Source organism: Numenius arquata, chromosome 2, assembly GCF_964106895.1.
Source record: "Numenius arquata chromosome 2, bNumArq3.hap1.1, whole genome shotgun sequence".
NCBI lineage: Eukaryota > Metazoa > Chordata > Aves > Charadriiformes > Scolopacidae > Numenius > Numenius arquata.
In genome coordinates, this window is record NC_133577.1 from 54,678,418 (window position 1) to 54,703,093 (window position 24,676).

Below are 24,676 nucleotides of genomic sequence, written 5' to 3' on the forward strand. Positions count from 1 at the left end.
CCAGGGCAGAGCAGAGGGGGAGGATGACCTCCCTCGACCTGCTGGTCACACTCTTCCTGGTGCACCCCAGGATGCCATTGGCCTTCTTGGCCACAAGGGCACATTGCTGGCTCATGGTCGTCCTATTGTCCACCAGGACTCCTAGGTCTTTCTCCTCAGAGCTGCTCTCCAGCAGGTCAGCCCCCAACCTGTCCTGGTGCAGGGGGTTATTACTCCCCAGGTGCAGCGCCCTACACTTGCCCTTGCTGAAGTTCATCAGGTTCCTCTCTGCCCAACTCTCCAGCCTGTCCAGGTCTCGCTGGATGGCAGTGAAAGTTATTGCAAAGTTATTTACAGCAGCCTGGCCGGCAGGGCTGGGTTGGCCTGAGGGTAATGTTCCTGGGGAGTGATATGGCTGTTGTGACCCCCTCCAGGGCCCCTGGGGACTGGGGGGCTGCAGGACCACACTGCTGTGTTTTGTAGCAGGTAGGGAAACAAGCCAGTAGGGCTTTTGCTGGGGGGCTCTGCTAGACATTGGGGGGGTGTGAGCACTGGAAGATCTAAGGGGAGGATGGCTTGTGGTTGTGGTGGGAGCCAGGGTGAGTGTAAAAGCTCAGAGGGGAGGAATGGCAGGATCTTCTCCTTAATCCAGCACCTGTGTACGTGGCTGAGCAAGCTCTGGAGGCAGAGCACACGTCACTCATGTTGGAGGCAGCAGGAGCCCGGGACTAGAAGCTGGTTAGAAGCTCTGCTTGAGCTGCTGCCTGTGGGCCATGGTGGTGTCACACCCAGCCCCGATGTCCAGCACTTCTTGGCTGGCCTTCAGCAGAGCGTTGGCCACTACTGCTAAAGACACACAATAGCAAAAGTAGACAGGAGTTTACAAAATAACCTGGAGGAAGCGGGGCTGGGGGGGAACGCCGTGGCTGCAGCCAGCCTGGCCTGCTCTCCAACGCTGAGGTTGTTCTTGTGGGTGACAGCGTGGTGCCCTGATGTCCCCTGAGGTTTCCTCGCAGCTGCCCATGCGGTGGTGGTGCTAACCTCGGTAGCGCCTGGGCTGGGTCTGTCCTCCGCGGCTGGCCGTGCGTCCCTGGGAGCCGGTGGCCGGGCTCGGCACGGGGGAGAGGAGAAGATGGAGCCCCCAGGCGCTGGCGAGGAGAGCAGGATGCTGCGATAACGGGCTTGCCTTATCGCCTTGGAGTGAGCTGTATTGTGACAGAGAAAGCCCGTCAGCCATACGGAGGACTGAAATAACAACCGTTATCTCGTCATCTATTGACTGTCTTCTGTGGCTTGCCATTCTAAAAGGTGAGAGCACTGTTTGAGGAATTAATGTAGCTACACGGAGGTATTTAAGGCCAGGGTTGCTGTTACCGGTTGGGAAGGGCTGCGTTAATGAGATGATGCTGCAGCAGCAGCAGCACGGGGAGGGGGGAAGCGATGCTTGGGAGCCCGGGAGCACATGCAAGGGGAACGAGCTGTTTCGGAGGGGGTTCGGGGACTCTGTTTCGCTTGCCTGCTGGTGCCACTAATGAAGGTGAAGTGCTTCCTCTCCTGGTGGCATCCAGGGCTTGGGAGCCAGGGCTTATGATGTTTTTAAAAATAAAAGTAACTTTGAAACACTTAGGGTATTTTTTTTTTTTAATTTATTTGCTGCCTGGTTTGCTGTTGAGGACTTTAGCATCCTTGCATATGCCAGCAGTTTTTTTAAATTAAAAAAAAAAAAAAAAAAGAAAGAAAAGTTGAGTTTGTCAGGAAGCCTCGCTCCAGCAGCTGGGGATTTTGGGAAAGCCAGCAACATCCCAACAAATCTCATCCAGCAGAGGGTGGGGTGAATTTAAGGGATGCTTGTGCAAGCCCAAGTCAGGAAGGCAGCTCCAGGGAGGTGGAGCAGGACAGGACAGGGCAGAGGCAACCCAGGTTTTCAAAGCCACATGAGATCCATCCATGGCTCAGGGATGCCACATGTGAATTTGCAGACTTAACCCTCCCTCCTCCTTCCCCACTTCTGCATGTAGGTTTTTATCTTCTAATTGCAGGCTGCCGTATGTGTAGGAGCATTTAAAACACGTGGAGCTGACCCTGCAAACCTTTTCCAGGGCAGGGAGGGTTTGCCGAGTTCAGGGCCCATGTTATTGATAATGATGATTGAAAATAATCCTGTAAGTCAGTATTAGGGCCAGGTCTTCTGTGTAAATCTTTATTTAGGCGCTGGAGATGTCTCCTTTTCAATGCCATAGGCTGTAACAGCTCCTTTATAAAGTAAATGTATAGGGACTGTTAAATCGCTGGATTAGAAGGCTGTCACCCATACATACTGAATCTGCCTAGCGCAAACCTTCCTGAAACTTTCATTAAAAAATGAATATAAATGTCCAACACACTCATAACCCACCAAACTGGGCTGTTTAAAATACGGCTTTGCCCTGCACAAAGCCACCAGGCACCCTGGGACCTGTGAGCATCCTCTGGCTGGTTTCGGCCCAACCTGGATCGGTGGCCGAGAACAGCAGTGACGAGAGTTCAAAATCAGCTGGGCTTCAAAGTATTTTTAATTAAATAGATGTGAACAAATCCAGAAGTATTACTGGGGGTCCAGGAAACGGCTTTAAAGCCGTCCTACTGGTCTAAAGCTCTGGGTTCTGAATTTGAATCTAGAGCAATTTTTTTTTTTCCTCTGTGTGAACCAGCCCACGAGCCTGGACTCCAGGGCGATGGCTTTGGAGTCGCTTTGCAGAGCAGGTCCCCTTTGGTCCCCTTTGCGAGCAGAGGGGACAGGGGGGGCTCTTCCCAGGGATGCGGTGTCGATGGTGGGAGCAGAGCCCCTCCAGACACCCTGGGCGAGAGCAGGCAAGGACCACATCAGGTCCCGGGGGTGTCCCCTTGTCCCCAGTGAACGGCGTGTGCTCCCGGCATCCAGCGCAGCTGGGTGGCACAGGCGGTGCCATCCGCAGGCCGGGCGCTGCTGGAGGCGTTGGCGTGGCCGTGGCAGAGGCATCTCGTGTATCCTCCCTCGCCACGGAGAAAGCGTTGTCAGCATCTCACCCGGGCTCTGACCCCAGGGGCATCCTCCACCAGAGCTTCCCCAGCTCTCGTGATGGGGGGATGCTGCTGACCTCTGCAGAAGAAAGCGGCTGTTCGGATGAGAACTGCAGCCCCTAAAGCGCCGGGGTGCGACAGGGAGGGTGTATCGCCCTCTGGCAGCTGGGACCGGCCCCGTCTCCCACCGGGTTTTCACCCCGTATGGGTAGAGTCATGCAGGTTTGAGACACGCTACGTTGCACTGCTTCCAAAGAGCACTTGTAATCTCCTTATCAGTCGCAAACATTTAACGCACCCAGGTAAATCAAGAGCGTGCTTAATTTCTTATCGTACATTTCACTTTTTGTTTTTTATCGAGGAACTTTCTTTTGTGGCAATTTTTGTTTGTGTTCTTTTGTTGTGTCAGTCTGCTGATAAGTGTGTCGTGGATTGCATTGTGCTGTTAATTTTCCTTTTGGTATGCTTGCTACAATGACTTATTTTGTGTCTGATATATTAGTTATCCAATTTTTGTAAGCTGATTTTAAATATGTTACTACACAAACTCTTTTTACAGCCTGTGCAGCTTTTGATTATGAATGAGTGCAGAGATACACGCAGGAGTATTATTTATATAAAATATATAAGCAGGAAGAATCTTCATAAATCACAAAATGCTATTATCTCGGGGTTCATGACAGCCATATCTTTTTTTTCACGGAAAACTAGAATACATTAAACACCCTAGGCATTCGAAAGGGACATTTCAAAAACTGTACAATTGCTCTATTTATTCCATTCGTTTAGTAGGGAGCATTTAATATCCAAAGTCTGTTTTGCACAAATAAATTTTAAAATTAAGATTTAAGTAAGAATTTATCAAGGGAAGCTACTGTATCCGCCTGTAGGAATATCATGGTTTATGACCTGAGGAATACAGTATTTAGTCCTGGAGGGAAAGCTTTCAGAAAGCTATTTTACAGAAGGCTCTGATGGCGATCTTGTGCCTGTTTGGGAGTATCCGTGTGTACGTGGGCGTGCAGGGAGGTCCCTTGCTGAGAGGCTCAGCCGAGGCGGTGCCGGGGCCGGGATGCTGCGGGAGCGTGGCTGCCCTGCGGTGGCACCTCACTAGATCCCTTACAGAAACCCTCGCGTGGGTTGCGCTAATCAATAGCTGTGCCTAACAGTTTACTATAGCGTTTAATTAAACAAATTTACCTTTTGAAGGAAAATCCATTGCAAGCAATTTAGATTCTGGTGTATTGCAACCTTTTTTGAGGTTACTAGTGCTTTTAACCACTGTCTAAAGTGCATACGGTGTTAATTAGCATATTTAGGATTAAGTAGATTTACCATGCAGTAATCATTCTCTAATTCAGTAAGAACTATCTCTAGTGAATAGTGGACATTAATGACAGTTGCAAGAGCTTAGATATTACATAATCACTAATTACATTCTGCACAATTAGCGGAGACTCCTCAATGTGAATCGCTAATGGCTGATTCGTGTCAGCAGCCTGTTCTGGCTGTAAAGAAATATAAACAGTCTGCATAATTTTCTGATGGTATTAGCATAGAGAAGGAGATTATTAATGAAGTTGGGAGGCCGGGAGGAGCGCTGATGGATGGGGTGAGCCCAAAGACGGCGTCACCCTGCCGTACCCTGCCTTGATATACACCTGCGCTTACACCGTGAACGATGGCGGTGGTGCTGCCTCTCGCTTCCAGTCTCCCGGCTCCCTTCGGGTTGGGGGGGGGGATAAAACTGGCACCTCACAGGCCTCCACAGGATTCTGGGGGGTTGCTTTATTAAGCACTGGGTTAAGGGGTGCAGAATCGGCTCCTGCGCCCAGACCTTCAGTCTTCAGAGAGCTTGGGCTCGGTTCACTGGTGAAGAGTTGGAACGACGCGCAGCCTACTACGGCAAGAACAGGGAAAGACCGACTGACATGAAAATGCTGCTTGGCTGATGTGGGGTTGTGGGGGTTTTGTTACTACTCAGTCTTTGGAAAATAAAAACGTGATGGTTTCTTGCACTACTGCAGTTAGCAGTTCCTTGCTTCTAACCGTTTTCAAAGACGACGGAAAAAATTTAAAAAGCTGAATTTTGCATTTAGCCCCATCTTGCATGGTAACACTGACCACATAGGGAGGGGACCTTTCTCATTAGTTGAACATGGTAAAGGTTTGGACAAAAGCGAGGTGGCAGGCAGGCTTTGCTTCTTTAAAGAAATAGATCTTTACTCAATTGATTTTTAGGGATGATTGGATCAGGTCCGTGGTTTCTTACAAGTGGAATTCAGCCTCCCATGTTTGTTGTGTGATTAAAATGAGGAATAGTGGTATTAAGCCAGTGGAATTGCTTTGGACAAATCTCAAACTGGAGACCAGAATTGGGCCCTTATACCTTTAGGTATTAGGTATTTTAAATTAAGATTGCATGTGGTTTTAAAAGGCATTGTCAGAGCAAAAGCAATTTAACAAAAGGCAATGTATCTGGCAACTACTCTTCTGCCTGCCAAGTGCTCTTCTCCGTGAGTGCATTGTAGGGATGGCAGATTACATCTTCTGAATATTTTTGTCTGTTGCTTGGTTCATTTTCATAATAATAACTTGCATCCTTCTATATCCTTTCATGTTGAAGGGTTGCAAACTATTATACAAACAGACCCACTCCTGAGATGCAGCCGCCTCCAAGGGGAAAGACGACAGCTTTTGGGGAGCGGGAAGCGGCCGCCCCGGTGGGGATGCAGGGGGATAGTAAGCACAGTGGCCTCCAGACAGGGTGCCAGGGGGCTTCTGGGGACCTCCTGTTGCAGTGCACCCCGCCTTACACCCCCAGCATATACCTCGGTGTGGAGAAACCCAGAGCCTGTGGGTCCCCGTCCTGCCCAGGCTCGGGGGGCAAACCCGCAAAGGGGGCTGAGCTGCCAGCAAGCTCTGTGCTCGCTGCTGCGGCAGCGCTTGGGTTGGGGGAAAAAAAAATTCCAAAGCATAAATAGCCCTTATTTTCCTTGTTGTGTATGAAGCATTCTGGATCAGTGGGCGTAAGGGCTTTGTAGCAACATCGAACGGGAGTAAGGCGCACTGAGGCATCCTCTGCAGCTTCCCGCGTCGGCCAGAAGCGGGTTGCAGACAGAGCCTCTGCTCATCCTTGCTTCAAAACAAGACCCAAAATATTGTTTCTCTGGCAGCAGAAAAAAACAGCTAGCCGCTTATTCAGATCCGTGCATGTCGTTGCTAATGTGCCTTAGATAGAACGAAGTATTAGCTACTACGGTTGTGTCCCAACAGCAACATCTCAAAGCCCTGAAAACCTTTGCGAGGCTGCTGGGGCAAACGAGTTGCTCTGCTCAGTTTCATGCCACCAGGTAGGATTTTGAAAGGGCTTGCAACATTTTTTTTTTAATGTTGTTTCCCAACAGCTAGGATGGCAGAGCGTTCATACTCAAGTCTGAAAATATTGGCCTTTAAGTGCCTTGTCTAGAAACTCCATTTTTTTATCTTTCCAGGGCCGGCGGCTGGACTGACATGAATTAAGGCCACCCCAGTGAGCAGCAGCAGCGGAGGATGAGGCCAGCAGGGCTTTCTGCTAGATGTGCTCGGGAAGAGCAATTAAATGGTGCAGACGCGGCGTGGTAAGCGTTGATTTTTAGTGACGGATTTTTCAAAACCACGCTTTCGGTGTCGCTAATATTTTTTCCCAGTGTTTTGACCTGGCTGGTGACAGCGGAGTGCTGCGCGTGCCCTCCCTGCCGCTGGCGTTCGGAGCCTCCTGACTCTTCCAGGGCCGGTGCTGGGGGGCTGGAGATCAAAGGCAGACCCTGGCATGGGGTGGCATTTCCATAAGTGCTGTTTGTGAAGGCAGGTGCTATTCCTTACATTATCGCCAGAACATTTAAATCTTAATGACTGGCATTGTTGTCTCAAAGACGGTGTTTTTCCTGCTGAGAAACTGCATTAGATTGGAGAAACAGAGCTCATTTCCATTCACTCAGCAGTCTCTCTAGAAATGACATGCAGTGCTTGAAACTGTTTATTTCCAAATTCAGGCCTCCTCCGCATCAGTCATCAGCTTCAATTACCAGTTTTCCGGAGCCGAGCCATCAGGCAGTCTGACACGAGGGTCCAACCTAATTCCCACCTTCTCCAAAGTCAAGAGCATAATGTGCAGATGAAAAGGTGGAAAATAGCCTGGACTTCATTAGCATGCAGAGCCCGGCTGTTCATTTGCTTGCTGCGAATGGAAGTTCTGACACTCGGCGCCTTCTGCAATATGAGAAAAGTCCTCTTCAGAGTATATGATGTCCTTACCAGCCAGGAAAGGTCATCAAAAAGGCAGGCGCTGACCTTGCTCCCTGCTCTTCATGACTAGTTTATTGATTCCAGGAACACCTCATTACATGCCGGATCAACATATTATTGCCATGTTCAGCGGCTGAATTGTTTACAAGTGTCTTTATAACCAGCAAAAGCCTTCCGGATGATGCATGACTACACTCATTTGGATGTGACCTGCCAATTATATGTTATCCGATATGGTGCTGTGTGTCTTGATCCCTGACCGGGCCCGCTGCCCTGCATCAGCACGGGCCCATTTACTACTTCTTTCTAACCGCTCTTTGGGAAAGTGTCCATTAGCCTGTCAGTCTGTAAATATTTTATATTTCTTTTTTTTTTTTTTTTTTACCTCTGCCGCAGGCGATGCGAGCGTTATTGCTCTGTCATTTGCTATGCATGAGGTTCATAATCAGTTGGGGGAAGAGGGTTGTGGTGGGTTTTTTTTTTTTGGTTTTTTTTTATGGCAGTGTCTGATAACCCACCCAATTTGCAGTCAGTATGCATGGCGAGTGGTGCGACTTGTTACAGAGCAGCGTGCCGGCCCTGCGAGAGAGACCTGTCATATTTTATTCAGGCGCAAGCACTGCGAGGCCGGTGATTTATTTGCAGGAGGGAAGGCAGGAGCAAATCCCCCCCCCGCCTCCCCAGTCTCTGCTTTCCCTGCCTCTAAAGGCCCAATAACTTACCACCCAGCAAATGCATTTTCCCCTTCTACATATTTTTCTGTGGTTTGCATTCTCATTCTCTAAATATATTGCGATGCGTTATTTATCCTTGGTCTAGAGCCGGGTGACTTGGTATAGTTTACATGGGCGTAGACGCAAGAATTTACAAAATAAATCACAGGGCACAACTACTATTTTAATCTCTCATTACAGACACTTATGGCTCAATAAAAAAAAAAAAAAAAGAAAAGAGCGGTACAGCAACTCGATTCGCAAGTCCGTAAAGAGAGATTGCTCCAAAAAGTGGCCCTGAGAAAGCAGCTCACAGGCACCCATCGGCACAGACTCAGTCTGCTTTTCACTGCCTCTGCTGCCGGTTGTCAACAGCCTTTGGTGGTGACCCGGGTGGCTGTGCAAGCGACAGGCGGCAACGGCGGGACTCTTCAGAGGACTCCCCCCATGCAGCTGCTTCGCATTCGGTTTGGCACCGGAGAGGGGGTGCCTGTGTTTTTTCTGCACCCCCAGCCCGGGTGGCTCGCGGGGAAAAGGCTGGAGATAATTTCCCTTCCCCACTGGTAGATGATTTTTCTTGACGTTCGATTTCTGCGCGCAACCAGAAGCAAACACGAAGGGGCTCATGCGCTTGTGAAATAGGAGGAGCGCAGGCGCAGGCGGGCTCTGTGGGACCAGGAGCAGGCAGAGGTCTGACACCTGGAATAAGGTCTAATACCTCAAACACAAATGAGGTGAACATTTGCTTAAATTTGTCTCTGTTTGGGGGAAATACTTGAGTGTGAACTCAAAGCTATGGAAAAGAACCGTTGGGTGTTTGCCTGCCCGGGGATGCTCTCCTGAGCATGAACCAGACCCACAGGGACCTCACGCTGATTTTGGGGTTTCTCTCTGGTTCAGAATGATGGAGTTGTGCAAGCGAGAGGCAGTGTCCCCCCACAGTATCTAATCCCATGGTGTGTCCCTGCAGCATCTTATCCCAACTTTACAGGGTACGAGTACTGCTTCTAAAAAAAATTTAAAAATAAAAAAAAAACCACCAAAAGCCCACAAAATAACCAATCAGCATCACCTGAAAGCAGTTTGGTAGCTTGTTTGTTTATTTTGTATCTATAGCTTACAGATGGTTTTATTTTAAAGTATTTCCCATAGGAATTGGCCATGGGACAAGAGTTGCGATGGAGCAGAGCGAGGTTGATTTCTGTTCGATTATCTTAAATGGGGAAGACGGGGGGAGGCTGCCAGCGTGTTGGTGCCTCTCAGAGGGGTTTCTGGAGGAGCTGGGGGGCAGTTGTGCTCCTAGAGCCTAAGCATCCCTGCTGTCTCCAAGTGTCTGGGGTGCGTCACCCACGAGACGCTGAAGGATACGCCTTGCAAAGGTGGCGCATCCATGCGGCCACGGGTCTGGCTGATGTGGCGGTGCCGGGATTTCCATGGGTTTTGTGGCCTGGCTGGAATACGACAAAATTTATGCACGTATAGCACTGTCTGCTCAAAGCTCTGCAAACATTAATTAAGTTGCCTAACACCGCTTGGCAAGTGTTAGTGTTGAAATCCTCTTGCTGTGGTTAAATTGAGGGACCAAAGGGGCTTAAGAGCTTTCAAGGGTGAACTGACAGCGGCAAAGATGCAGGGTCTCTAGTGTCCCGGCTCTCGAGAAACAGCGTTGCCTCTTCCCGATTTTAAAAACCACTGTGCCAGGCCCAAGGCTGCCTTAAAACTCCCTGGTGCTGTCAGGGGCATATGAGAAACTGGGGGATGCCCCTTGCTGGGGTGATGGAAAGCAGTTAAGGGTCTGCTTCCCTCCTTACAACACGGAGCATTCAGGTTTGGGGGATGTAGAAGGGGGATTTGAATTTCTTAAAGCAGCCCGTTTAGCTTACAAAGTAAAAACCACGGTTCGCATGTGGTTTTTTTAATTAGAGATGGGACAAAACCCGAGCTCAGGTCGGAACAGCCTCAGGCTCTGGAGTGGATCGATCTGAATCTGAATTTTGGAAAGGGGAAAAAAAAAAAAAAAAAGAGTCCATTTAGTAACAAATCCCTGGGTCTGAGCAGCCCTGAAGCTGCAGGTGTTGAATATTCAAAGAGCTGGGTCACCATGGTGAGCTTTGGGGTTTATGCTGGTGGGATGCTGCTGAATCCAGTGCTGCAGACAGGTAACACCGTGCCCCAGCCTGAGTTGTCAACCGCAGGAACCGAGTCTCCAACCGCTGAATCTCAGTCTCAACCCACCATGGCGCTGGGACCGCCCTCCCCCTGCTGAGGTACCAGGTAATTCCCTATTTGGCCTCTCCCACACAAACCAGCGAGTGTCACGTTGAGTCTGACATTATTTATGCTGGGATAAGTCTGCAGAGTTTTATCAAGCCCCAGACATCCGTCCAAATTTGGCACTTGATCCTTTGATTTCTGTTTATGTCATTATTCCCGGATTCCTATTCCTTGCGTAAATTTTCTCTTTAAAAAGGATAGAAAAATCAACTCTTCACGACAGCAAAGTAGCATGACTACGGAGAGGAGCATTAACCTTTCCTTTAGCCTGAAGAACTTCATAATCTTTTTAAAATCAACTTTTTATTAATTTTGGAGTGACGCTTAATGCCTGGTGGAAGTGAGAAGCGGTGGCATCGTTAGGGGAACTCTGGAACTTCTCACGTGTATAATTTAAGGTCACATCTAAGCTGCACAGCGCTGTGGGTGCTGCAGGAATCATGGCATTGCCCCACTGCCCGGGTAGGGCCATGTCCCCTGTTGCACACTGATGCCTTCAGCAGGGTCTGAGCCGGCAGCTTCACAGCCCCCCACATCTCACCTTCGGCAGTGAGAACCTTCACCCCTTTAGAAACTCAGCGGTGCCTCCTGCGGTGCTCAGCCTGGTCGTGGCCGCTCCGTGCTACCCTGGCTGCTGTCAAAAGCTGTGGGCACACACACAGACTGACAAGGGCCGGTAGGAACCAGCAGTGTGTGGTGGTGAGGGGAGCTGTCTCAAGCCACTGGCTCTGCTGTGGTCCTGCCAGGCTGAATTCCCACCCATTGGTGCGCCCTCTCCTAATGTTCCCGTGCCCACCAAGCCAGCTACAGCTTCTTCAGACACACCACTGACGACAAGTGAACTTGAAAACCAGTTCCAAGCTTTCCTTGCAGCACCCGCTGGGTGCTCAGGGCGGGCAGCGTGGTGGCGGTTTGGGGACCGGGTGCTGCAGCTGTGATGGTTGGACAGGGCTTCCTTCGGGGCTGGGGGAGCAGAGGAAGCTCAACAAGGTCAGGAGATGCCACAGCGCTACCCCTTGGTGGCCTCGCCAGGAGGCTCATTAGCAGAAAAATGAGGTGGCCAGTGGATTTATTAACAGCACCCAGTGTGCATATTTAATTTTCCTTCCCATTGCACTCCAGCAGAGTAAGTGGACACACAGTCCAGGGCAGGGACAAAGGACAAGGTCAGTTATTTGTCTGGCAAATACAAAAAAACCTCTGAGGAGAGGTTTGGGAACCGCATTCCCAGGCTGTGTGTCACCCTACGTACAAATCACCCACTCTCACGGAATCACAGAATTGTCAGAGTTGGAAGGGACCTCCAGAGATCATCTAGTCCAACTCCCCTGCCGAAGCAGGGTTGCCCAGAGCACATCACTCAGGACTGCATCCAGGCGGGTCTTGAAGATCTCCAGAGAAGAGACTCCATGGCCTCCCTGGGCAGCCTGTTCCAGGGCTCTGGCACCCTCACCGGAAAGAAGTTCTTCCTCATATTTAAATGGAACTTCCCATGTTCCAGCTTGTGCCCGTTGCCCCTCGTCCTGTCACTGGAAACCACTGAAAAGAGTCCGGCTCCATCCTCCTTCAACCCACCCTTTAGGTACTTGTAAACATAGACAAGGTCTCCCCTCAGCCTTCTCTTCTCCAGGCTAAAGAGCCCCAGCTCTCTCAGCCTTTCTTCATAAGGGAGATGCTCCAATCCCTTAATCATCTTAGTTGCCCTACGCTGGACTCTCTCCAGCAGTTCCGTGTCTCTCTTGAACTGGGGAGCCCAGAACTGGACACAGTATTCCAGTTGTGGCCTCACCAGTGCAGAGTAGAGGGGCAGAATGACCTCCCTTGACCCACTGGCCACACTCTTCCCTACGCAGCCCAAGCCACTCTCCTGGAGCACGAGCTGGAACGGTGCTCCCCGTGAGCCAGCACAGGGGACAATCCCCTTTGTCACCGCACGGTCAAAAAGCCATCTCACAAGGTGGGTGAAGCGCAACTCTTCCCTGAGGACATGCCTTGCGGAGGAACACGGGTGGGTTTTGGGTGGTAATCACCAAGCTCTAATTACCGCGGTGCCCTTGCGGTGCTGTCTGGGGAACGCCGTGGTCGCCGTGGCCCCCTTGCACGGTCAGGTATTTAGACCTCCGCACCGAAGAGTGTTTGCAGCATTTAAAGGTCAATGCCAGGTGCTCTCCTCACAGCGCTGGGACACTGAGCCTACTCCAAACTTCGCTGTAGTTTTCAATCGCTTCGAGCGCTTTCACTGCGCGTGTTGTACGGACCAGAAAAAAAAAAAAAAGCATCGTTCTATACGTTCGGCGTAGCCCCATGAAACGTAGGTGCCGGAGGAGCATTCCGAAATACAGCGCGGTCGCCCCGCCGGGAAGTCAGTTTGTTTAAAAGACCAGTGTAGGGTGGGAAGGATCCTACCGGGCAGCTGGCACCCGCTCTGCTCCCGCCGCAAAGGCAGGCAGCAGATTGCAGTACAGTGGAACAAATTAGCCCTCCCATTCATCTTCATTAGCCACGCAGTTTCACTGGATCTGAGCTCACGACAAGTGGGTTCCCAATATCTATGTAAATCCTTCTCTTTCTACACGTATTCACTCACGTTTATTAGCAGGTACCAGAAGCAACGCTAAAAGTACAAGCCATGCAGAAGAGGAAATTAGTGAGGGTTGGCCGTGTCTGCGCAAGGTTATCATCCCCATTACACCGCAGAGAGCCGAGCGTTTGGGTGTTACCCCTGTAATTATTGTTGTTGGTTGTGCATTAAATGTGTGCATTTAAAAAGAAATCAGGCGGGTCTAGTGCTATCGCGGCAGTTTGATTCATCACCCTGGGTTGCGTTGTAAGAGGTGTTGGTTGGCCAACATGGAGTTGGACCTCTGCATCCGTGCTGGGGTGGATGAAGGAGCCACCTCAGATTTGTAAGACTGAATGTCCCCTGGAAATCAGCGGGTGAAAATCAGGATACCCTCCTTAGGCTGAAATTTGGATTTAGCGGGGCTGCCTTCAGCCGTTCCTCCTTTGGGACCCGGGCAGGGGGACAGAAGGGACTTCCAGAAAAACCTGTCCCCTTTCCAGTTTGTCGTGTAGGAAAGGAAGCAGCTGCGGGGGCTGGAAATCCTGCAGCCGGGGAGGGGGCCCGTGGTGAAACCCAGCAAGAGCTATTCACCTCTCACTGGGGCGGGCACCCACGCTAAGCACAGGACCCGACACGGCCGAGCGGAGCTGAAGACCCGGACCCCGGGTTGCGGGGGGGGGGGAGGACCCCAGGCCCCGGCACAGAATGGGCTGTTTGCTCAGTGCCCGCCAGCCTCCGCGGCCCCCTCTCGCACACCGGCACCCCAGCACCTCAGCTGCAACGGGCACGGGGTGGGGGGGGGGCTTTTATTAATTAGTGGTAATTACTTATTTTACATATTGTTATTGGTGGTTTTTTTTGTCGCAAGGAGCTGATTCTATTTAAGAGATAAGGAGGGAAAATGTCTGCCCGGGCAGCTAAATCACCGAAACAAGGCTACAAAGCCTCGACCGCACGTCGCAGACCTTGCCAAGTGTTTCCAAACTGAATAGTCATTGGGTTGGCAGATAATTCAGAAACTATTTGTATGAGCTGTTTATCAAATTATTAACTGCACAGATGTTGTTTGGTTGAAGAGCAGCTGAACCTTCTCTCTGCCAGCCGTGGAGACAAAGGTCTGCAGGAATAATTGGAGATGTGCATGGAATATTAAATTAATTTACTGCTCTTAATTCTTATGCAAATCCTGACCTCTGATAGAGCCTATCAATTACCCTGCATACAGGGAAAAGAAAGGAGAACAGTTTCTTTCTTTTCTTTCCCTCCCCTCTTCTTTTTTTCCCGTTGTTCTTCAGTTTGGTTTTTTGTTTCTTTTTTTTTTTTTTTTTTGGTTTCTTTTTGAAAAAGAACTTGGAAAAGGAAATATTTGGGGGAGGAAAAAAAAGCCGTTTGTGAGAGAAGCAAAGGACTGAGATTACTTAATTGAATCTCCTAGTTGCAGCGATGTCCCCTGGGAGTCCGGATACAGTTTTTAAAATAGCTGGGGGGGGGGGACACGGCGGGGGAGGTCTGGGAACGGAGGCCAGGGCTGGGCTGAAATAGCTCCACACGCTTTGCTCGGAGGGGATGGAGGGGCCCAGTTTGGCTCACGTCGCTTTCGGTGGGAGTGGGAGATGACTGGAGACCCACGCTGGTCTCGGGTGGGTTTTGGTGGGGTTGGGGGGGCTCTACGCTGCAGGGTCCAGCCAGGGGTTTGGAGGGGTTATCTGGGAAGGGCTTCACACCGCTGGGAGCGGGGCTGATTCCGCCAGTAATTAACAGTGAAGAAGAAAGGCAATTTGTTGTCAAGTCTATTGTGAGACTCCAGGTAAAATGAAGTACGATTTAATTGGTCCTCGTTAAAAAGAGCTATTTTTCTAATATGGAGAAAAGGCCTCATCTTGGGCTCTTTTTTTAATTGGGGTTGTGTATGCAGTGTTTAGTCAATGTTTAAAAAAGACTCCGGGCCTTATTCTTTCATCATATTTTCTAATAAGGATAAATAAATAGGATGAATAATGCGATCGGTCTATCCCTCGACCTCTGAGAGACCTCAGCAGCGAAATGATGTTTCAAGCTCCTTTCGTCACATCCAATATGCACTGCCTTTCAGCTCTCCGCAGCCCAAACAAAAGCCATACAACAATATCAATTAATCATGCAGCAGGCAAACAAGGAGATTTATTCCACTACAAATAGCCTCACAGAGAGATGCTGAATGGGCTTGATTAGCATGAGAAAAGAGGAGCAAAACTCCACAGTTCAACAGCTAAAGAGCAATTTGATGGGGCTGGGATTGGGAAATTACTTGATTAGTGTCTGTCGGAGGAGAACACGATTAGGACGCGAGTCCCAGCCCCGCCGGGGGAATGAAGGGCTCGGGGCGGCCTGGCCGGGGATGGGGGAGGAAGGGGTGTAAAAATAAAAAGGGGCTGGGGGGGGGGGGGAAATAAAGGGATTTATTTTTTCCTTCTTTTTTTTTTTTTTCCCTCGTAAATCCCGGGAAGCGCCGGGAGACTCCGCTCCCCCTCCCAGGCAGCCCATTCGGGTAATTTCATTTATCCCGCAAATCTAATTAGTAATCCGCGGATGACATTAATACCGATATAATGAAGCCTGTGATGACCAGATTAGCAGGCGCGCACTGATGGCCTTAAAGGCACATCGCACCTTGGCATCCGCGGGACCCAGGCGGGAAAAAAAAAAAAAAAAGTCTTTCTTTAAAAGGAAAAAAAAAAAAAATAGAAAAAAAAGAAGGGGAGGAGGGGGAGAAAAAGAGGAGCAAAACCCGCACAGGTAGGGCTAAGCGGGTACGAAGAGAGCCGGCGCTTTGCTGAGCCTTGCCTGCCCCGCCGGCACCGGGCCCCGGTCGCCTTCGTCCCGCCCGATTCCCGTAATACTGCTCCGCAAAGAGGGGGGGACACTGGAAGGGGGGGGGAAAGAAGCCAGAGCCAAAAGAGTCGCTCTGCAATTTATTCCAATGGGTGGCTTTTAAGAAGCTGGCAATTTGAGACGGCTGGGTGTTATTTAGTGCAATATGAAATCAAATGATCCTATTTCTCAAATGACAGTGTCTGGGAGGAGAAGTGAATGCTCTGAAAAGGTAATTGTCTCCTGATGATATTTCCATTATCCCCCCCAATCCCGGCCTAAACGCTATCAGCGCCGGCCTGAAATCGATACGGGGAGGAAAGACGGGCTCTCCCTCCTCGCACCGCCGGGATCCCGCACCGGGAAGAGAAGGAAAGGGAAGGGGGGGGAGAGGGGGGGGGTCTGGAGGCCAGAGCTGGGGTGGGGGGATGCATCTCCAACCTTAACACCCCACGATCTTTGCAGGAGGGCTTTGGGGGGAAAAAAAACCAAACCGAAACCCAAACCTAACTATTATTATTGCTATTATTTTTCCTTGCCTCGGTGTGCCGGTACCGGGGGAGCAGCCCGGGGGCTGACACCCTCCTCGCCGGCGGCATCTCGCTGCGGAGGAGCCGAGGTAAGGAGAAGGAGGGCGGGGGGAGGTCCGAGGGGCTCCGCTGGAGGAGCTTCCCTCACGCAACAAAAATACACCGGTTTCCCTTCGGCGGGATGCGCCACGCGTGAAACGTGCCGGCCGCTGCTTTGCCTAGAGGAGGGGGGAGAGGGGGGTGTCAGACAGAAGCTGGCAGGGCTGCCCCCCCCCCCCCGGCCGAGCCCTCTCGGGCTCCTGCCTGCGGGAACGCCGCTGCGGAGACCCCGGGAGCCGCCACCCCCACCCCCCCTCCCCGCAGCTCCTCGGGCGGGGACGGGGAAAGGAAATCCCGGCACTTCCCCGGGCCGGGGCGGCCGGAACGATCCTCCATCGTTTCGCCCTGGAAAGCCCCAACATGTCTGGCGTGTGCGCAGCGGCTTTCGGGGTGCGCCGAGCCCCCCCGCCGCCCTCGCACCCACCCGAGTTTCAAGCCCCGCAGCCCACGGCCAGTCTCCCCTCCGGCCCTCGGGTGGCGAGAGTCGCTGCCTTAAGTTATTGGTAGTTACTGTAGGTCCCGTTCAGCGTTTGGCGACGCTCTCCCTTCCCCGGAACGCCGCCGCATCTAAATTTTTGTGAAATAAATACCCTAATTTTTGTGAAATACCCTAATTTTTGAATGGGAGCGAGCATCCCTTCCGCTGGCTGTTGGTTATGCGCCCGCGCTGCCGAAAGGATAAAATCACCAGAGTTAAATCACTCGAGGGAAACGACGGGTGGAAACCAAAAAAAACCAAACAAAAAACAAAACAAAAAAACCCAAACAAAAAAACAAAACAAAAAAACCCAAACAAAAAACAAAACAAAAAAACCCAACAAAAAAAACCCACCCACAAAACAAAAAAACCCCAAACAACCCCCCCCCAAAAAAAACCAAAAAAAAACAAAAAAAAAAAGAAAGAAAAGAAAGAAAGGAAAAAAAAAAAAGGAAATGGAGGCGGTAAGCAGGAGGAAAGGGAAAAGCGAGCGGGACCTACCTGAGTCCGCTCCCGCCGGGGCAGCGGCGGGCACCGGGCACCTCCCGCCCGCGCCGGTGGCGGCTGCTCGGCTCCTTCCTTCGCCCGTTTGGGGTTGGTTTTTGGTTGTGTGTTGTTTTTTTGGTTGTTTTTTTTTTTTTTTTTTTTTTTCCGGTCATCAGCATCGCGACAGCGGGGACTGAACGCTCCCGGCGACGGTACCCGGAGCCAAGGTGCGAACGAGAGTTTTGCAGCAGCTTCCGAAAAATCACATCGGCGCTTCCCCCCCCCGCGGCTCCTTTCGGGTGACGGGGGTTTTTCTTCTGTTGCTTGCTTGGAGACGGTGGGCTGCTTCTTTTATATCTATATCTATATTTATTTCCCTCCCCCTCCCCTTTTTTTTTTTTTTTTTTTCTTTCTTTTTAAGCCCCTTCGCTCAGGCTGGCGGGGGGAAGAGGGGGACTCGGGGTGGCCCCGGCTGCCTGTGCGGGGCGCGGAGCGGGCAGCCCAGATTTCGGCTAATTGCTGCATAATTGCAAAGAAAAGGGTCGGGCGATCGCGCCAGAGCCGGGCGGGCTGGCGGTGCGGCCCCGGGCACTTCGGGGCGCAGCAGATAAATACACTTCTCGGAGGGGGGGGGGGGGGGGGAGAAAGAGAGGTAAAAAAGGGAGAAAAAAAAAAAAAAAGCGCGAACGGAGTGTGTTAATTGAGCAAGGATAAAGGTTTGCTCGTTTAAAAAGTTTACTGGGTGGTTGCGATTGTCTGTGCTGTTCGGGGGGGGGGGGGGGAGAAAGAACTTGCCCTTCGCTCTGTAACAGCCGAAGTTACTCGGGGCACGGCCCCGCTGCACGGGGGGGACGGGGAGGGGGCAGCGGCAGGCTGGCCCTGAGGGCCGCGCTCAGATGCTCGAGGCCACCTCCCCAGGGTCTGGTCCTCTCCTAGTGGAAACAGGGCACCCTCCAGGCTACCCTCCTGCGCTTGGAGAGGTCCTGTATGGCATGTGCGTCTGCAAACAGTCAAAATATTTTGAACCTTAAGCCTCTAAGTCAACCCAGACTTTTGCTGTTCATGGATCCCACCTGCTGACCCAACTGATGTGAGTAGTTCTTCAAAAGTAGATCTGGAACGAATTTTCGAGCACTACCTAAATACACTGTTGGAATATTTTCTACCTCTTCCCGAGCCTTTTTGCCAGCTTCTGCTTCAGGCTCCTTTTTATGTTTGGCACGATTATTTACTGTTGCATATACTAAATGGAGCGCAGAGGGCAGGGCCCAGCGATGCCGAGCTCTGAGCAGACACAGTTTAATTAATATAATAGTCTTACGCTTGCTCTCCTGCTTTTCAAATGAATGAACAGTCTATATGCACGGATCCTTTCATTCATCACCAGAACAATCTTCTGCACAGGACAGAGGGGGAAACGCTTAATAAATCACGGAAAAAAACAGCCCGGTGCTTTGGGACAGGAAGCGAAAAATACTGTGTCTATTTCAAATAAATAGAGAATTTGGAGAAGCAGCACATGGTCATTACTCCCTGTGAAATTGGGCCTGGCTCCGCAGATAGCACTTGCTGAAAAACAAGCCAGCTTCTCTGGCGCTTTGTAGGGTCTGGACCTTCAGCTCCAAACCTCAGGCAAAAGTAAAAAATAAAATGGAGAGAGCGACCAAATAGTGACCAGAAATGAATTCTAGCTCACGGGAAGGCTTTTATTTTCCATCTGTGCTGCCACTGCTGTTTTGCTGGTTTAGTCCACTTACGACTTGCGAACATTCGTGCTGAAATATAAGCATCTTTAACGGGGTTTAAATATTTTGGTTGCCGGTAGTGAGGGATTCTCAAGAGACTCTTCTGTTTGTCAATGTCTGTCTAAAGAGCAGCATCTCACTTACCCGTGCTGTCGGTTCGGAACAGCCGTGGGATCTTATTTCCCTTGCCCCAAACAGCACTAAACTGCCCAAGTGCTTCCCTTTGTTTCAAACCCTTGTAGCTTGGAGCACTTGTTGAACCTGACGACGAGTGCATCAAAGTGGCTGACAATTATGAAATAAACAAATATCATTTGAGGCATTTTTGAGCCGAATCCAGTAATACATAGATTAGCTTATTGATGTCGTTATCATATTGAATATTATTCATGCTTCTGATATTTCTGCTGTGCAGCAGCATTCCCTGCTCAGTAAACATCATATTATCTCACTATGCAAAAAGCTTCATTAATCAAAACAGACAATAGGCCAGACGCTCTCTCTTTGAGTCTGGGGTTTTGGATCTTCCAGGCTTTTTACCTTGTCTAAATGCCTTGTCCCTGTCAACGCAGAAAGCAACTCTTCAAAACAGATCGCTATAAAATGTGGAGCTGAAAGGAAAACATTATCTAATTCAGTTAAAAGAATTTCCTGATTATTTTACATTTTCCCTTTAATTTTTCATGACTTGTAGAAGAAGAAACTTTTTCAGTATTTCAGTCAGTACATGAGATTAATCCACTCTTTTGTCAAAATACTAATGAAAGACCCTGATAGATCTGTCCTTTAAACCAGCAGCAGCAAGTGTTAAGACCAAGAAAGATGGAGTTGACCGGCCAACCCCTGGTTGCGCTGCCTGCCTCGCTCGTTGGAAATGGGGAATGGACGGCAGATGGGGACTTGAGAAGAACGTGGCCACGAAGCTGCTGTCCTCCAGGAAGAGGATCCTGGCAAAAACATGGCACAGTCTTGACTTGTTGCAAAGGAGCACACGTTGAAGGCGAGGTAGGACGCTTTTGTGGCTAGGAAAATGTTTGGGTGCAAAAATCTCCACTTTGCCTCTGTAGGCTCACTGCAGCATCAGGAAGGCACGGTTGCGTGGGACACAGGACAGGCAGTGAGACACACGGGCACACAGTAGTTCATTCGTTCGGAAAGTTTGGTGGGGGCAGGTTTGACCCCTTGCGATGGATGTTCTCCATCCCACAATTTGTAACTCTTTGAAGTTGAACCCTTGCTGGTTGTGGTCTGCGACGTGCGGTAGTCTCTGCCTAGCGCCAGGCTACGGCACGTTGGGTTGAGGTGCAGTGTGCGCGGCGGAGTAATGCTCCCTGCGGTGGGACCTGAACTGGCAGCTGTGGGATTGGTTTTGGCTACATGTCTTTGAGCTGTCTTTTTCTTCCTGCTTTCTTTTTGGTTACCGCAGGCCTAACAGAGACATTTCATAATCGCCCAAAATTGCACAAAATAGTCTTTCCTGTGCAGAAATCTATTAGAATTGTTTCAGATTGAGCAACAGAAATTAAAGTCGTGGTTGTACGGGTGCTCCAGAGCGTAAGGCACAGACAATTTCGGAGAAGACAGGAATCGAGCATTTTGATGGTCTGCTGCGAGTGGCCTTGTTCAAATTCAGCCTCTTGTCTTGCATGTCTGAAACCTAAACTCGGTTCTCATTTCTCCAGGGATAGGGAAACTCCACACCGTCAATCTCCTCTTTCCTCTTCAGACAACAGCAGACACTTAAGTAGAGACTGGTTAATTCCTTGTGCCTACATCTTAGAAAAGTGAAGTGACTTTGAATTATCGGGAAAGCAGAGAGACCTGAAATCTCCCAGACATCCTCTCCACATCCTTGGCCTTGGAAAAACCTGAATCAGGTCATATCTGATGCCTTCTGGTCTTGGATCCTCATATGCCATGTGAGAGACTCAAAAAGCACTCTGAGATGGCTGGAGAGGAGGCATACTTCCCAGCAAATGGTCTCTAAACTGGTCCCCTCCCTGTGCCATGGCATTTCTGTTGCTCATTAACAACACAGAGCCATAAACAATGGATGTGCTTGTGTCTAAATTCTCCCGGATTAATTAAAAATTCATTGATGATGACATTACTAGAGACTTTTCAATTATGTCAATAGGCTTTGGATAAGGCCCTTACATTCTTAATAAACATATAGTTTTAAATGCTGTAGTCTTGTTCTTCAGTTTTTTATTTAATCAACCATTATCATTGGCTTCTGTGTTAACAAGTTCTTGCTGGAGGAACTCATTTCACCTGTCCTGTCAACAGCAGAAACTGCATTCTTCAGTAAGACAATGTATTTTCTATTTATGCATCAGAAACGAGTAATAATAGGTTTCAAGGAACTGTAACATTTAATAAAAGCATTTTATTACATTTAAATTTATTAAAATTTAAACATTAAATTCAACATGTTAATTACTATTTCCTCGCATTGACACTGACAGTCGGAAATGGATCCACACAACTGCTCTGCTGAGATATGTTCTCTGGTGTTATTTGCTCTTTGATTACTAATGTATTATTAGTGCTCTTCAGTTGGGACTTGATTCATTAACAAAAAGACTTATATGGGCATTATGTAAATTTCTTGTGTGTCTTTTTCATAGCTACCAGGGCATGTATTATGAATCTAATTGAGAAAAAAAAAAAAAAATAGAAAGAAAATGTATTCAGTTCCGTCCTGACTTGTGGGCAAGCTGAAGCTGGATGTACGGTCGCTCTCAGAAATCAAATAAGCATAGAGAGGAAAAACCTCTTTCCAACACATCACAGGCTGTGTCTCTGCAAATCCCTTTCCCCAGCCCGCTGTGTTTTGGCAGAAGTAGCAAAATGGTGGCAATGAAATGTTCAGGCTCTCTCATATCTCATCTGTGTGTCTGCTGTATACGTGGGTGCTTGCAGCTAATCGTCCCTTTTGGTTTTAATCAACGATTTCTCTCTAATGCTTTTGAAGTCATGGTTTATTCTAAGCCAGACGTTGTCAAGCAATATTTGTATTTCTCATGTTAAGTGAAACTCAGCTAAAATCAGAGAGGGCCCTTAATCTGTAAAAGCTCATCATTATTGTTATAGCAGCAGTGCCGGGGAGGGGGTATGCAGAGGCTCGTGTGGGGAGGCTTTGTCCCGAGACATCTTACGCAAGGACACCAACAATTCCCCATCTTTCCTGGACAAAGTGGCATTCCCTCCCTTTTCTGGCTTTAGATCAGAGGCTGGCAGACACCCTGCAGCAGGTACATACCGTGCATGGATCCATTGCTCAGGAAAACCAGCAAACCCCGTGACAGCCATCTCTGATAGATGTAGTCAAGGGCCACTGAGAGGGGAGAGGCCAAGGGTGAGACAGACATATGATCTGTAGCACCTGTGAAGAAAAAAAAAAAGCAGATAAGAGATAAATAGGACAGAAAAAACCTATGGCAGAGCTCTTTGGAAAGATCCCAACAGTAGAAAAGGCAGAAATGCGTGGGTTTTTTTCCTCCTGTTTTTCTACGTGCAGCAGTGCCTTCAAGTCCTGATATCTACCTCTCCAGTCTACTGCAGACAGCAGGTCCTTCTGCGGATGTAGCTTCAGGCTGGACCAGCCCCTTTGGCAGCTGCCAGCGCTGCAGAATCCATCAGGCTCTCACCGTAGGGAGGGCGCCCTGCAGACCCTCACCGACGTGGTGCTGGGCCCTGCACGGTGATGTCCTTAAACGTGGGGACACAGGGCGACATCTTGGCCCACGAGCCTTTCACTGTAAGGGAGCAACACAGGCTGTCTCTGCAGACATGCATTTTCAGTCCCTCACCCCATTTTGTTCCCCTACAAAGATATATTCTTTTTCGCTTTCTTCTCTTTCTTTCATCCCTTTCTCCTCCTGCAGGTGAGCACCCTGCGGCCACATGCTCATCGCAATGAGGCGAATTCTGCACCTTGCAGGATACTGTTACATCTCCAGAGGAAAGCAGGATGCTAAAAGCACACATGGTTTCCTCCCTAAATTAAAAAGAGTGTCTAAAGCTGTTAAGATTAGTGTACATCAATCCCAGCATCTGAATCAAGAGATACTTTCGTTTGGCAGCTATTGGGGAAAAAAAACCCCATAATTTCATTCAAAGTGCATTTAATAAGACAGAAGGAGACAGATTTCTTTGACAGTTTTACAGCTCTTATCAGATTACATTAAAATTAAATTAAAACAATCTAAAAGAAGTGTTAAGTACTGAAGGGAGAACACAAACAAAACACTCCTCTTTGTAGGCTTTCAGGGATGGGGTACTGATGTTAGTTATCAGGGATGTGAGTAATAAGATTATTCTGGAGTCAATTATGAACCCATCAGTGTCAGCGCAGGGGATCATGTTGCAGGCTTGGGGCTACAGAGAGTGAGTGCACACCCTGCACCAAGACAAGGAACACGGGCCAGAGGAACAAAATGAAAATATATTGGGGGGATCAGGCTAAGCCCCCTTATTTCCTTCTTTTTTCTGTAATAAAACATCAGAGTGTTTAACCCTGTCTGCTTTTCTTTCTTCTACTTCAGCTTTCCTTCTATGTTTTTCCTTCTCCTTCCTACTGCCCGCAGTGCTGGGACTGCTGAGGCCAGGTTAGCACCATCCCTGTCAGCCTTACATGGCCCCCTCACCCCCTTCTGGTCTCTCTTCTCCGCGGGGACCAATTTCCCACCATCTTCTCAGTTTGTCACCATGAGCCCTAACACTCCTTCCTAGCTCCTCCCCAATTTAAGGACCTTCTGCCGTCCCTTCCCCCAGTTAAGAGGTTTGGAACAAGAGATGCTGTGGGAGTGGCAGCCTCTCCAGCTCAGTGCCCCGGCGGGGAGATGCTGAGCAGTCCACCTCCTCCCGAGCAGCTCCTGTGCCACCGTGCAGCTGAGCGCCCTTGAGTCCCCTGCCCCTCACAAGTGGTCCACAACTTAAAAAAAAAAAAAAACAAAAAAACAACAAAGCTATCAGGGTTGGAAAGGTCCACTAAAGAAATAAAACTGTGCAGTCCTACGAATGTCAGCTCCTGCACTGAGCTGTCAGGTGGAGATCAACCCCTCCAACTGAAACCTGGAAATCTTAGTTTGGGAATAAGGTTTTTCCAGTGAGTAAATACAATGTATGCTCATAATTTCAGATAGCACTAGAAGCGTTTGAAAGTTTCTGATATTATTTTAGCAAGCACAAATATTCTCAAAAGCCATTTAGTCTTCCAGAACCAAACCTGGTACGTCACTGGAATAGGCTTAAGAAAGCCAGATTCTTTGCCTGTTTTGAAAAATAACAAATTTGTAGTATATGAAAGTGTTTTCTTGATCAAACGCCATACAGCATTCAACAGTTTTCTGCACTGACAATCAGCGATGCATTCAAAATATGTGTCAGCCCGACAGAGCGAGGTTCATGGCTGACATTCTAAAATAACAGGTTTTTAGTTTCTCACCTTGGTGTCAAAGAGCAGACTATTTATTTAGACATAGATATTAGCAGTGAGAGCTGTTATGAGGGGACCCTCTGGGGGAAAAAAAAAAAGCAATTCAACTATGAAGCAACCGTGAAAACCTTTTTATTTCCATTTTATTTGCCCCCATGACTGAGCAGGAACATCATGCTGACACGCAGGC

The 24,676-nt window shown here is 49.3% G+C and overlaps 1 long non-coding RNA gene across 1 annotated transcript; it reads left to right on the top strand.

Moving 5' to 3' along the window:
- The first annotated feature begins 16,012 nt into the window (after positions 1 to 16,012).
- Positions 16,013 to 21,232, top strand: LOC141462508 (uncharacterized). The gene is made up of 4 exons (XR_012463204.1): positions 16,013 to 16,324; positions 17,475 to 17,635; positions 19,842 to 20,048; positions 20,726 to 21,232. It is a non-coding gene; the product is annotated as an uncharacterized lncRNA (long non-coding RNA).
- The last annotated feature ends 3,444 nt before the right edge of the window (positions 21,233 to 24,676 follow it).